Source organism: Varanus komodoensis, unplaced genomic scaffold, assembly GCF_004798865.1.
Source record: "Varanus komodoensis strain SLA01 unplaced genomic scaffold, ASM479886v1 scaffold70, whole genome shotgun sequence".
Lineage (NCBI taxonomy): Eukaryota > Metazoa > Chordata > Lepidosauria > Squamata > Varanidae > Varanus > Varanus komodoensis.
In genome coordinates this window covers 3109156-3122862 of record NW_025336348.1, presented here as the reverse complement: position 1 = coordinate 3122862, position 13707 = coordinate 3109156, and positions in this window count along the sequence as shown.

The following is a 13707-nucleotide window of genomic DNA, read 5'->3' as shown; positions in this document are numbered from 1 at the left end:
GCATGACCTTTGTGGCCTTTGCAGGGGGGGTGACTCTCTAATGCACTGATGACATTATTTAAATTTGTAACAATTCATTTTCATAATAGCGGCACCATGCACTTCCACAAAAAGCAGCTAGCTCTGGGCTGCATATGCAGTGTTAGTACCATAATTTCTCTATTATTTAAAATGAATTAGCATTATTATCAAGGAAGCAAAGTGCTAGTGAGGAAAAGAGAGCAGCTTTACTGAGAAAAATAAAACAAGTCCTAGGTATTTCTAACATTAAATAACATGCAGTAATTACTGCACCTTTTCTATGGTGATGGAAACCCTACTGGCCCAAGATCAGTTTGTCTTGTGCTCCAGATGCTCTTTTGCAGAATGGAACTGCTCCTCCTTCTACTCTGCCTGTTGAGCAGTTTGGCGACTGCACCTTCACTGTGCTAAGTCCTATTTGCTCTTTCACAGTGGAGGCTGCTGCTGGCTCCAATGACAACAGGACAGACCTTTCATTCCGAGTTTTAGATTGATCTTTGAAGGGACTAGGCATAATGCAAAACCCTAACCCCAATAACCGGTTCCAGCACCATGGATAGCTCCTACCGAGTTTTGTGTGAGACGCGGAGCGGTTCTACCACCCCACTGTGAGTACATCGACACTGGGGCCGCCAGGCATTCTCTGTGCCATTGCTATGGGAATCTGAAAGACGTTTTGTACTTCAGCTTCCTTTACCTCCAGCCTCAACCGACCGCGCCTCCCCCAACACTGCTCAATCCAGTCCAACACATTCGGACGACACCAGACTGGGAGAGGCCGACCTGCCTCTTCTGCCCCCACCGCTTGCAGGCGGGATGAGGCGAGAAGGATATCTGGCTTCCATGGTGGCAGCTCCTCATGGCCTCTTGCGCCTACGCCCCGGTGGTCTCAGCAGCGCCCTGCGCGGCATACTTCTTGGGCGGGCCAAGGCTTAGGGGTACCAGCCCTACACCTGGCACTCCTTCCCGCCGCCGCCGCAGCCCGAACCCCACTCCGCATCCGCATCCGTCCGTGGGAGCGGCACGACAGGCCGAGTAGGGCGAGGCGGCGAGGCGCCACAAGCCCGCCCGGCGACGACCGCCCGGCCGGCACGCGGGCTCTGTGGCGTCACGAGGCGCCGTTCTCTGCCAACGGTTCTCCCGCGCGCGTCGCCGTCTGATGGACGGCTCCGGTTCACCACTCCTCTATCACTTCCCTCCTCGCTCCTCCTATCTGGCGCCGGACCGTCCCGTCAGCCCCGCCCACTCACGCGCTCCCTCCCCCTCTCTTTTTTTTTTTTTAAAGGCCGGCTCTGAAAGGCGGGAAAGGAGTCGACGGCTGAGCTCCCTTCCCGCCGCTCAGTGTTATTCCCTCAGTTCCCGCTACAGGATGTAGTAGCAGCAGTACGCACGGTTTCAAAAAAGTACACGTTGAAAACAAACATTCACTAATGAGTAAATCGATAAAAAGGAGCGAGGCAGTTCTTTCTTCCCCGCCTTGATGCCCAATATCACCAGAATGTCAACTCGGATTCGTTGCCTGAACGCGGCCGTTAAAATGAGAGAGGGAATCCTGTCGAGGTGCAAGGCAAAGGAGCAGGAAATGGGGTGTTTTGAACCTAATCCTGTAGGTCGCCTCATTGTCACCCGACCGGGAGCAGCGTTTTGGTCACCACCCCTAAAAGGTGCTGTAGAGTGGGGCAAAATGCAGAAAAGGGCAGCTAAAAGGTTCTAGGGGGGCAGCTCTCTTAGGAGGAAAAGTTACAGCAGCTGGGAATGTATCCCTTCCTTTTTATACATGTCAGAACAAATGATCCTACCAAGCAGAGCCTTGAAGAAAACACGGCAGACTTTAAAGCTTTAGGAAGAGTCAAGAACTGTGGGGCCTAGGATTTTCTGGAAGGATTTTCTCTTTAACCCCTCCAGTTCTTGGAAAAAGAATAGACAGGGAAAGGAAAATTCTTCAAGTGGATGCCTGGCTTTGAAGATGGTTCCAACATGAGAGATGGGACCATGGGCTGTACTTCCTGGAAGTTGGACTGATGGCAAGGGATGGGTTGCACCTTACAAAGACTGGAAAAAATATGTTTGGTCCCAGCATGAAGTTTATCAGGAGTTTAAACTGAATCCTACAGGGGAGGGAGAAGTACACCTGGGCATAACAGACAAAGGCTTATGCTCTACAACAGAGTCCAATAATAATCTTACAAAAAAGTAAGAAAGTGTATAGATCATAAAGCATTCGTTTTTATTGTTTATATGCCAATGTCCAGAGTACAGGATACAAACAGCATGAACTTGAACTCTTAATACAAGAGGATGAATATGACCTAATAGGTATAATTAAAACTTTATAGAATGACACCCATGGCTGGAATTCAACAACTGAAGGATATAACCTATTCAAGAGGAACAGAGGGAACAGAAATGGAGGCAGAGTTGTATTTTACATTAAAGATGCATATCCTTGCAAAGGAATACAGAAGAATGACCTTAGTATCTCCATCAACAGCATCTGGATTAATATAAATGGAGCAAGGAATAAAAGGAACACAGTGATTGTAGTCGATTACTGACCACCCAGTCAAGGAAGATGGGTGGATGAAACTTTTGAAAAGCAAATTTCCAGTGTTCAAGAAGGCATGATGTTGAATTTGGAGCCCTGCACTAAGCAGGAGGTTGGACCTGATGGCCCTCCAGCCCCTTTCAACTCTACAATTATTCTACAATTCTGTAATATCTATGCAAATCTTTCAGCTTTGGTTCCAAAAATATGTTTGGTAGCTGATTCAAGGGGCAACAACAGTTTGCACCAACTGTTAATTCACAAGAACACTGGAACACAGAGACCTTCTTGTGAAAAGGAAAACAAGAACAGTGTTTGTGAGTTTCTGACATCCTCATAAAAGCATTTTTTTCTATTTTTCCCTCTACAGCTATTGGACTTTCTGTCAATAATAGCACATTTCCTTCAGGGGATATTGCTAAGGGGAAAGCACAGACATGAAACAAAAAGATGACTTCGCAAGACCTTCCTTTAAATATCTGCTTGTTAGCACATAATAAGAAACATAATGAAATTTTCATATGCTCTTGGTTTCCTTAGTCTTTTGTGTACTATGCCCAGAAGAACACATATTCCCACAGCTGCTGACTAAATGTCTGAAATAAAATGTATAAAATAAAACTAATAGAAGCAGTCTGACTTTAAAAAAAAAAGAACCTGATGCTGCACTTTGCAAGATCAAATTTAGTTGTGCCCGAAAATTAGATTCAAAGTAACAGAGAAGAAACTCAGAAAATAGGAAAACAGCTAAATAATTGTTAGCATAAAATCTCTTTCTCTAACACACACACACTTTTTTTCTTCTTTTATTTTCTTTGCATTACCTCTAGACGGTATGAAAGTCTTTGAAGCTGCAGTCTCAGATAAATGCAGTCCCACTTACCCATGCATTAACTCATTGAACACAGTGGGCTTACTTCTGAATAAACAAAACAAGGATTGCAACTGGTGAAGGTGTATGTGTTGACTACATTGGTTCCTTCTGGCAAAACCACTTCAAGGGCACGATCAAAATATCTATTAATAGGCTGATCCCTATCTAGAGTTCACTCTTTTTCAAAATTTCCTCCTCCTTCTAGGATATCTTACCGCATTAGGTTAGAATCTAAAGTACTAGAAGGAGTTCAGAAAACCTATGGAGTCCAGGGCTGTGTACTAAAGACTATTTTTGTCAGGCAACTTTTTCCAGATCTCAAGCACAGTTCCCCCTGCAAAAAGGTCTCATGAGATTGATTGGGTGTGTTGTTGTTGTTGCTGTTGCTGTTGTTATGTGCCTTCAAGTCATCTCTAACTGATGGGGATCCTATGAATGAAAGTCCTCCAGAATGCCCTGTCCATGACAACTCCATCCAGCTCTCCCAAGTTCAAGTTTGTAACTTGCTTTATAGTGTCCATCCATCTCTTATTTGGCCTTCACTTTTCAACTTCTGCCTTCTACTTTCCCTAACATGATTGTCATCTGCAAGGAGTCTTGCCTTTTCATGATAGGCCCAAAGTATGAAAGCCTCCGTTTTGTCATTTTTGCTTCTAGTGAAAGCTCTGGCATGATTTGATCTAGAACCCACTTGTTTGTCTTACTGTCAGCCCAGGAAACTCTCCTCCAGTACCATGTCTCAAATGCATCCATTTTCTCCCTGCCAGCTTTCTTCACTGTCCAGCTTTCACTCCCATACAGTATGATTGGGAATGTAATGGTTTGGGTGATCTTGACCTTGGTCTGCAGTAAAATGTCCTTACACTTGATGGGTGTCCTTTGGCTTCTTTAAATCCCTTTGTTTAAGTTCTTTTCATTTCTGACTGCCTGGTTTGTATTCATGGCCAGGAGTAATATAGCGTGCATATATATTCAGCATGCACAAGTGAGAGATGCTTGTTTGCCATCTTCATAACTTGTAATTGCATCTATTTTCCCTAGTTCCATAACAATCAGTCAGATGATGATATTGACTGGGTTCTCACAGCACAACAAGCAACAACTGCTTTTTATCAATGGTCATGCTGTCCAAACCCAATCATTCTGGCGATTTGCTATCATGACTTAACATGGCAGAGATCACAACAACAGTATGCTCTAGGATTTTCCCCTAACACGATTGCTTGTTGTGTCATCCAAACTCAGACAACAAAACTCATCATGGGGAAAGATCCAGAGCATGTGAGTCACTTGGCAAAAGCAGCTACCCAGAGAGCATGCCTGATGGCTTACTTTCAAGTGGAAGCAGGAAGCAGAGCCATGGACTCAGTGCGGCATCCCCACTGAGCTAATGTCTCCTCACCCCATTTTTACCTGGAAGTAAGGAGTTCAGGTGGAAACCAGGTAGGTAGACCATGGGCTTGGCCATTCTCAGATTATCCCCGCCAGGGCCCACCTTCCCAGCCTCTACCTGAGTTACTCCCAGGAAGAAACTGTGACCTGTTAATCCATTTTGGGAGGCTGACCTGAGAATGGAACATCACTGCAGAGCCTCTGGGGAAGGTGCTGGGGGTCACATTTCAGATCCCCCACCCTTCTCGTTGTGCTTCAGAGAATGAAGCCTGTTTGCACAGTGGAGACTTTGATAGCTGTGGCAAACTGAATTCAGCTTGGAATCACAACTGTCAAAGAAAGAAGACTTATTCATCCCTGCAGTATCCTCCAATGTTTTCAGCCAGTGAATGAAGTCATAGCTTTGGTTAACACACCCATTTTCTTGTTCTTTTAATTCTTTTGACTGTGTTCCATCTTTGGGAACCTTCCCTGTTAGGAAGTAATTACAGCCTCATGAAGAACAATTTAGAAAGCCAGGAATTTAGTGTAGCTGAATTTGGACAGTAGAATATCTGCTAAAAATGAAAAAGGTAGGAGCAAAGATAGGGGCTTATCATCTTTCTAAATGAGGTTTTGTTAATATTTTTCTGAATGTATAAACATTTTAAAAATTATCCTGGCAATATTTTGCATAGTGGTTCGAGTGTTGGACCAGGGCTGAGGAAATTTGGGTTCTTACTCCTACTCACCAACAAGGTTCACTGGGTGACTTTGTGCCAGTAACACACTCTTAGCCTAAGCTGTCTCACAGGGCTGTTGCTGTAAGGATAAAATGGAGAATAGAAGAATCTAATAAGCCACCTTGGTTCTTTCCATGAGGAAAAACAGTGGGTTGTAGGTGTAACATAATAAAATTTGATGTAATTCTAATAATTATTCTATCCATATTGCAGGAGCCAGGGCTGTAGCTGAGAACATGTGGGTTAAACTAGTCCTGCAGGGTAGCCCAGCATCATTATTCCCTTGTTTGCAGGGAATGGGGGTTAATGCAGTGTAGTGCATTGTTCTGTGTAGTACACTGTTCTGTCCAGTCTCCTGGTGTGTTGGTACTTTGGGGAAATACAGATAGTTCTGTGAAATGCAATTTATTAAGGGTGAGAAGGTTTTGTATATGTTTGCACCTTAAAAAAAAACTGCCATTTCTAACTCTTGCCAAAATATCCAAGTGGAACTTCTCTCCATCTCTGTCTTAGTGCAGGACTTGGAGCTGAGACAGTGTGTCTCAGCTCCGAGCTGCCTCAGTGATATCTCATCTCAGCCCAATTGTTAAAGTACCAGATTCTATTGTGTGTTACCTACAGAACAGGGCATAGGAGAACGTTGACAAGGTCAAAGGTACCCTGCAATGTTAACCACACTCTTCCCCTCTGTAATTGCCCTTGACTCAAGTGCCATTACAGGGAATAAAAGATTCAGGGAAAGAATGGAAGGGTCCAGCTATGAGTGGAAGGACACCAAGTCTGCATACTGCAAAACAGCCCAAACGTAAACCTTATAGACAACATTTTTGGAAGCCAAGTCTATCTATCTTGGGTGACATGGTATCCTCATCCCAGCTCATTCACCAGTTCTAGCAGAAAAACTGGACCGGATCACTTATGCTAATAGGAATTTCTAAAATGTGCAACCATACATGAAATGTGAAATTCCAGGATGAAGATGCAATTACAAAAGAACACTGCTGCAGTTTCAAATTCAAACCACGCAAAAGTTGTACTGTTAGCTAGTGGCTAATAGCAATGAGAAAAACAAAAAAGGCAGGCTGTTCTAGAACTCTAAACCGCAACATTCATTTTTGCTCCCATCACTAAAGATGCTCAACTACTACAGTACATTGCTGCCTTCTCCAGTGTGGCACCCCCAGATGTTTCAGACTTGAACTTGTATCAGCCTGTACAGTGCTGGAAAGTATTCTGGGAGTTGTAGTCTAAAACATCTGGAGGCTACCAGGTTGGGAAAGACTATTCTTGAGGGTCTTTATCACTCTTTCCAAGATGAAAGAAATCATTCCAGGCAAGTCACATAAAATTTGTCAATTTTATGTTGAGGGCAGAGATGCTGTAAAATTGGCACCATGCTATTCTACTCTAAAGCGTTTGTGTTATGCATATTTTTTCTCTTCTTAAGTGTGTGCTATTTATCTTTCATTCCAAATAAGGTGTGCTGGGCTTTTGAGAGTTCTTAAATATAACATTCTTACCCATTCATGCTGTTGCATTCCTAGGATCTTCTGCTACTCTGTGTCATAGAATGTAACACTAGGAAACAGCATACACACCAGGAAAGTGTACAGGTGAATTGTAGTGGTGTGCACTGTGCACACAAATTACAACCACAAACTGAGCACTGCACCTTTGCCTACCTCACCCCTGGAAAATTTCCAGCCATATGGCTCAGATGCTTTTCTTGCCAGGAAGTTTTAGAAGCTTTTAGCAAACCAAGTCACAAAAGGTAAGTTACTTCCTCACTTTTAGACAAGTCCAATGGAGACTTGATTCCAAAATTTCTTAACCCTTTCCTATCACCCCAAAAGGATGGGAAAATATCAGCAAGTTTTCTCCCTGCAGCCCTGCAAGATTTTATTATTACATCCATTAAGAGCCCATACATGTGGCTGGTGAGAGGCAAATCACCCAGAACCAGCCTTGACCAAAATGCATTTTGTATCTTTCTCATTAGCAGTGATTGGCCAGTGAAGTAGTACTGTAAATACCTGCCAGTCAAAAGTAAGAATTTCCAGCCACAAATAAATGGAGCGGGTGGGGGAGAGACCCTTAGCTGTGAGGTTGGAAAAACCAGTAATTTGCTTCTATTCAGAGTTTTTTTACTTATCCTCTGTAACTGTAACCATCACAGTAGCATCAAGATGTTTTGTACTGAAACTCTTACCAACTGTAGCCAACATGATCAATGGTCAGAAATATGAGTTGAAGTCCAAAGCATCTAGTGGGCACCAGGTTGGAGAAAGTAGCTGCATAAGATCTGTGATGTTATGTTCTCAAGGAACAAAGTCCCTCCCTCACTAAACAGAAGACTTCTTAAAGCCCTTTCTCAGGTTGTTATCAACTGTTCCTTAATATCCTGGCATTACGATGAATAGTTTAGGAATGTGAGAGGAGCCATACTAGATAGATTAAGTTTACATCTAATCCAACATTCGGTTCACAAAATGGCTAACCTACTGCTCACAGGACCCTACAAGTAGGACATGAGTGCAACAACACCCTTCCTTCTATGTTCCCAGTAACTGGTGTAGATAATCATACTGCCTCTGACACTAGCCATTCAGACTAGTAGCCATTCATAGCCTTCCCTGCATGAATTTCTCCAGTAACACTTTCTTTAAGGATGTATTACTTTATATCCTGTGCGCAAGTTATTGCTGCATCCTGAAACATAAATGAGAAATCCTAGAAAAGATATGTGCATAAAAGAAAAGTTAAAAGAGCTTCAAGGTCTTCAGTAATTTCATTGAAGCTGTAGCTAACTTTTCTTGTTAAGAGGTCAGAAATAGCCTTGGCTTTCATTCATGCATCCACTATGAATGGTTCAAGAGAGGTAAAGGAGACTTTCTGCATGATTGGACAAAAGCATGCAATTTGAAAGCTGAGATTTTCCTCTGTATTTGATTTGATCCAATAAAATATATGTTTGCTGATTTGGTATCTCTTATCTTCCATAGCTGAAGTTCTGGCACTGTGAGATCATGTGGGCTCAATTTCCCCAACCTGCCTCAGGCATTCAAGGCATTTCACTGATTGAAGACCAGATCTAAGCTGAGCTAAGACAGTGGCCTTTAAACAACAGCCACAGCAACAACAACTGAACAGTTTCTATGCAGGACCAGGAGCCTTTTTCTCATTTACTTCGCAACCCATGGCTAGATCCTTCATATGTTGTGGAGCTCAAATGTTTTTGTGGGCCCTATAGTTCTGAATTCAAAGTCTTATTCAGAAGCCAGCCAGATTCAGTTCAGTCATGGAAAACCTGAGAACTGAGCTCTCCCCAGTTTTCTCAGCTAATGGCAGAACAAGGGAAGGAATCTGGTTTGGACCTTCTCATACTGTTGAAAGCCAGCCTGGCTCTCTCTGTCCTACAAGCTGATTAGAGCCAAAGGTTTGGGAGACTCCCTTTTAGCTACAGCTATGAGGAGACTCTGAATCAAACCTCTGATTTACAACCTGGGAAACCTTCTGGGCCAGTGAAGCAGAGGGAGGGGGATTTGAGACACAGATTAAGTGGACTTCTCCAGTGCTGATTGGCAGATTCCCCTGTCAAGATAGATCATCAGTAAAGCTCATCTGTATTCAAGCCAGTGTACCAGATGGAAGGCCTCTGGCTAGAAATATCCTTAATGCCTGGACTCATCCTGAAACTCAAGCTTTTAGCCTACCTGGCATTTAATATACTAGAGGTCCTGATAGGAACATCTCCACAATTTTTATTGCGTTTCTACTTTCTGTTTTATGGATTGTTGTAAACTGCCCAGAGAGCTTTGCTGTGCACATATATATCAATGAAAATAAGAACAAGAATATACGACCCGGGACTTTAACTTGCCTGTATTATCCTGAATTCTTGGTCAATGAGATGGTCAATGAGGTAACAGAGGAGCTGCATGTAAGAATCAAAATTGCTTGTCCATATCCTCATTCTAATTACTCAGGGTACTGTCTTGCCTAGATTTGCCTTGAATTGTGAACTTGACATTTTTGTTTGTCCTAAAACTGAAACTGGAAGCCGGAGCAAAGGCTGCACTGGAAACACTGTCCATGTCCCAGCTGCTTCCTTGTCTGGTCTTATCATGAACTGTGGGTTCTTTCCTGTTTGAATCTTGTACCAGGAACCAGAGCAAGGGCTGGTGGGCCTGTGTGGGGAAGATGGTTTTTAAAATCCTTAATGCTTTTTTGCCTGGATGAATTTGGAATCTTGGACTTGAGCCTGTTTAAATTCGGTACTATGAGTTTTCTGGCTCATACTTTAATAGTACACTTTCACCGTGCCTGTGGCTCTGAGTAACTCCTGCTCTTGGAACTATGTCTCGAATGAGGCAACTTGTTGGGAACTTTGCCTGAGCCTCCTGATTTATGGTAGAATTATAAACGCGTAAAACTAAGTACCATGTAAAGCTAAGTACCATGTAAAGCTAAGTAAAGTACTGATGTGTGTAATTTGATCTGCTACAATAAAGAGTCTCGCTTGAGATCTTTGTCTGTGTCGGGTTGCTAAAGGTGTACTAGAAAGTCATACGCAGCATTTAGGGGCCATACAATCCAGTGGTTAACTCAACAACAAACCATGTCTGCCTATTCATCCCCGCTCATGTACAGCAATCCATCAGATTTAAATCGACAGCTTGTCGTTACGTGCAAGCCAGGTCATTGAGAGGCAATTTTCTAAACTTTAGGGCAACACATTTTACACAACTCTGTATGTGTTCATCTCTGCAGAAAGTGATCAAATGTGCTGATCTCTCCATCTCTCCCCCCTTTTCATTTTGATACATATTCAGTCATATTTGTTATAGCCTTTTATCAAGTAGTAGCATTGATCTCCAGCATATGCATGCCCTGCAGGATTACTTCAGCAAGAACTGGCATCAATTTTGAATTGATGGATGTCTCAATTGCCCTGTACTGCTGAGATCACAAGTGCATTTCAGATGTCAAAATGATCACACTGAGTACTGTTGACAGATAAAGGAGAAGGAGTAACATTTTGGATTCCAACAAGGGGCAGGATCCTCAGCAAGGTTTAAAGACCCCCACAGTTGAGATTATTTTTTTTTAAAAAAAGAAAGAACCATTAAAAACCACTTGCTGAGATTACATTGGTGCAGTTCATAATAATGGTTTATCATGTGTGCCTATCTATCACTTCTCTTCTTCAGAAGAAACAGAGCAGTCTTCAAAATAACAGTTTAGAATAAAGCACACTTGCAAATAGAAACAGTAGAAAAGCATAACATCAAAATAGCATATTGTTAAACTAAAGCAACATCTGGACAAAGGAAGAGGTGTGGCGGAGGAGACAGCTCACAATCCCCAGTGCTGATGAGAAAAAGAAACAACCCAACCAGCACTGCCAAAGGCCATCCTGGAACCCATCCTGAAGGTCTTAAATGTTGTAACCGTAACAGTGCTTCTGGCACAAGTCAAACACTGCTTCTTGAAAGCAATGCTTTGGGCATGCTTAGCTGTTACGCCCCTCCATTTAACTGCTTTTAGCAATTGCTACCCACAGGGGAGGAACTGGAGATATCCCCAGATGTAAACCCCTTTAGCTGGCATACAAATGAGTTTACACATTAGGCATTCTGAACATTACGACACAGACATGATTCTATTTATCAGCAGGAACACTTATTTACACACACGCATGCATGTGTGTGCAGGCGTGCATACACGCACATGCTTGCACTAAAGCTTCAGCAGGAACATGCTCATAATTTTGTGTTGCGAATGCAGGGGCTTCTCTGTTATTTTCTATGAACCAGCAAATGCTTCGTTACGCAACAGAAAACCCTTCTGTGCACAGAATTTTCCTCAGAGATCAGAAAATGACTTTGGATACATGTTACCAGGACAAAAGTAACACACTGAATTTCCTCCATTAGCACCCATGAGAACTCTGGCTTGGAGCTAATCCTGGAGCTATTGGGTCAGGGTAGCATCCAAAGTCAATCCTGTAGCATAAACTCAATGAAATGAATGTGACTTAAGTTGTTTGGCCCATTTATTTAAGTGTGTGTACAATACATTGGACTACCATTGGATGCTACTACAGAATGCTGAAATGAGAATAGTGCAAGAATTTATAGTGCATTCTAAATCAAGGTTTTAAATAATTTGGAGGATATGACCCTTTAAATTTCATCTACTGAAGTAGGACTGCTTAGAAGTTCCCCTGGCTGGCTACCAATCCATTTCTAGAGGACCACCAACTTCTCCCTGGTTGGTGGGATTTTTGCAAACACTGTTGGACTAGGTGTGACCACTTAAAACTTATTACTGTTAAGAGAGCTCAAGAGCACCTTGCTTTGAAGTTTAGACTACCTCTGTGGATCACAGAGCATCAAATAAATAATAATCAACCACACAAAACTGAAGTTAGTTTACCACTGTATTAAAGAATGTGCATTATGCAGATCTTGACCCCTACTTCATGCCCAAATGATTGTAGCAGTGGAGCAGCATCCCCTCATTTTTTCTGACACTGAGTTGTGGTAAGAGCTTTTGTTAAGAGCTCTTAGCTTTTTCTCCATAATCCAAGGACTCTCCCTTCTTTTCTAAATTCACTGTGTGCCTACATTGCCATTCCGTGCCAAGTATATCAGTGGCATTCCTTCTGACCACAAAGGTGCTCAATTTGGGAGAAATAGGGGTGCATATATTTCATGACTTGTTCAAGAAGTTGAAAAAAATAACTAGTTTCATTCAAGATTTATTTTCATGAGTGTTACTTTTGGTTATGTTCTTGGAAGTGCTACCTGCAGATCACAGCATGTACATTCACTGTTCTTAAAAATTACATATTTTGAAATGTGAACATATGGTGGAAATGGAGTGGTTGCCTAAAAGACAATTTAATCTCCTTGAAAAGCTGCCATCAGCAAGTGCTACAATGTTTCCAGAAAAGTACAATGAATACTCTCAATTTTTTCCATAGTAGGCACTCTTGTAAGGTAGTTCACACATTGCCCTGGGATACTAGGCTCCTCAGCATATCAAGCAAATAATTAAGACTGCAATCCATTACAGACAAAATGGGACTAAACACTGGGGGACTTACTTCCAAGAAAACGCAGGTGAGATTGTGTCAGAAATCTCGCTCACTGCATTACGCCTTACGGGGAAGCCACCATCAGTGTCAGTAAAGGTGAAATCTTATTGAGAAGTAATTTCCCCTAAAAGAAAGCTATGACAGAATTGGCCAATAAGTTTTCCAGCCCACAGGCTTCCACAAGTGAATTTCCTGGTAGTTTCTCTGTAGCATGGGAGTGAAGCAAAGAAATTAAATTAATAGCACTTCAGAATGAGTAGCGGTGAATCAGTCCTTTCCTATCAGGATTTCATCTGAGCTGAGACCTGCCAGCATCTTAGGCTAAGAGGGACTGGAAAAAAGAGGAAATGCTTCACCAAAGATGAAACAAATTTACCTTAAAAATGTGTATGCTAATAGGTACTATGAATACACCTTTAGAAAAAGTTGTTTGTTGTTACCTGCCATCAAGTCACCTCTATCCTAACAACAAACAACTCGATGGCACGTCAGGTACCAACAAAGTGTACCAGGACCACGCAGGAGTAAAGTCAGAAGTGAAGACATTTCAGGGCGGGAGACTAAACCCAGACTGGGACCATGAAACAGCTGCTGCCACAAGCACCCAGCGCTGAGCAGCCTTTCGTAGCCACTCCTGTGGTTTCCAGCTGGTTTGCATGATGGCAGGGGTCCTAATTCCTGCAAGCACCTACCAGCTTGGTATGGGTCCTGCAAGCATTTCTACAGTGAACCAGGCTGCCTGCCCTATCAAGCCACCAGCAGGAGATCTGCAGATCCTGACAATGTATATTCATTATTATTGCATGGCCTTTTCCCCCTTGTAAGGAATCCAAGGCAGCTTAGACAGTCTTTCCCCTCTCCACTTTATCCTCTCAGGACCAACCCAGTAAGATGGGTTGGTTCTGAGAATGAGTGACTGGCCCAAAGTCTCCCAGGGAGGTTCATGGCTGAGTGAATCCGAGGTCCCCAGTGCAACACCCTTACCACATTAACATCTTATTTCTTATTTATTTATTTATTTATTTATTTATTTATTTATTTATTTATTTAT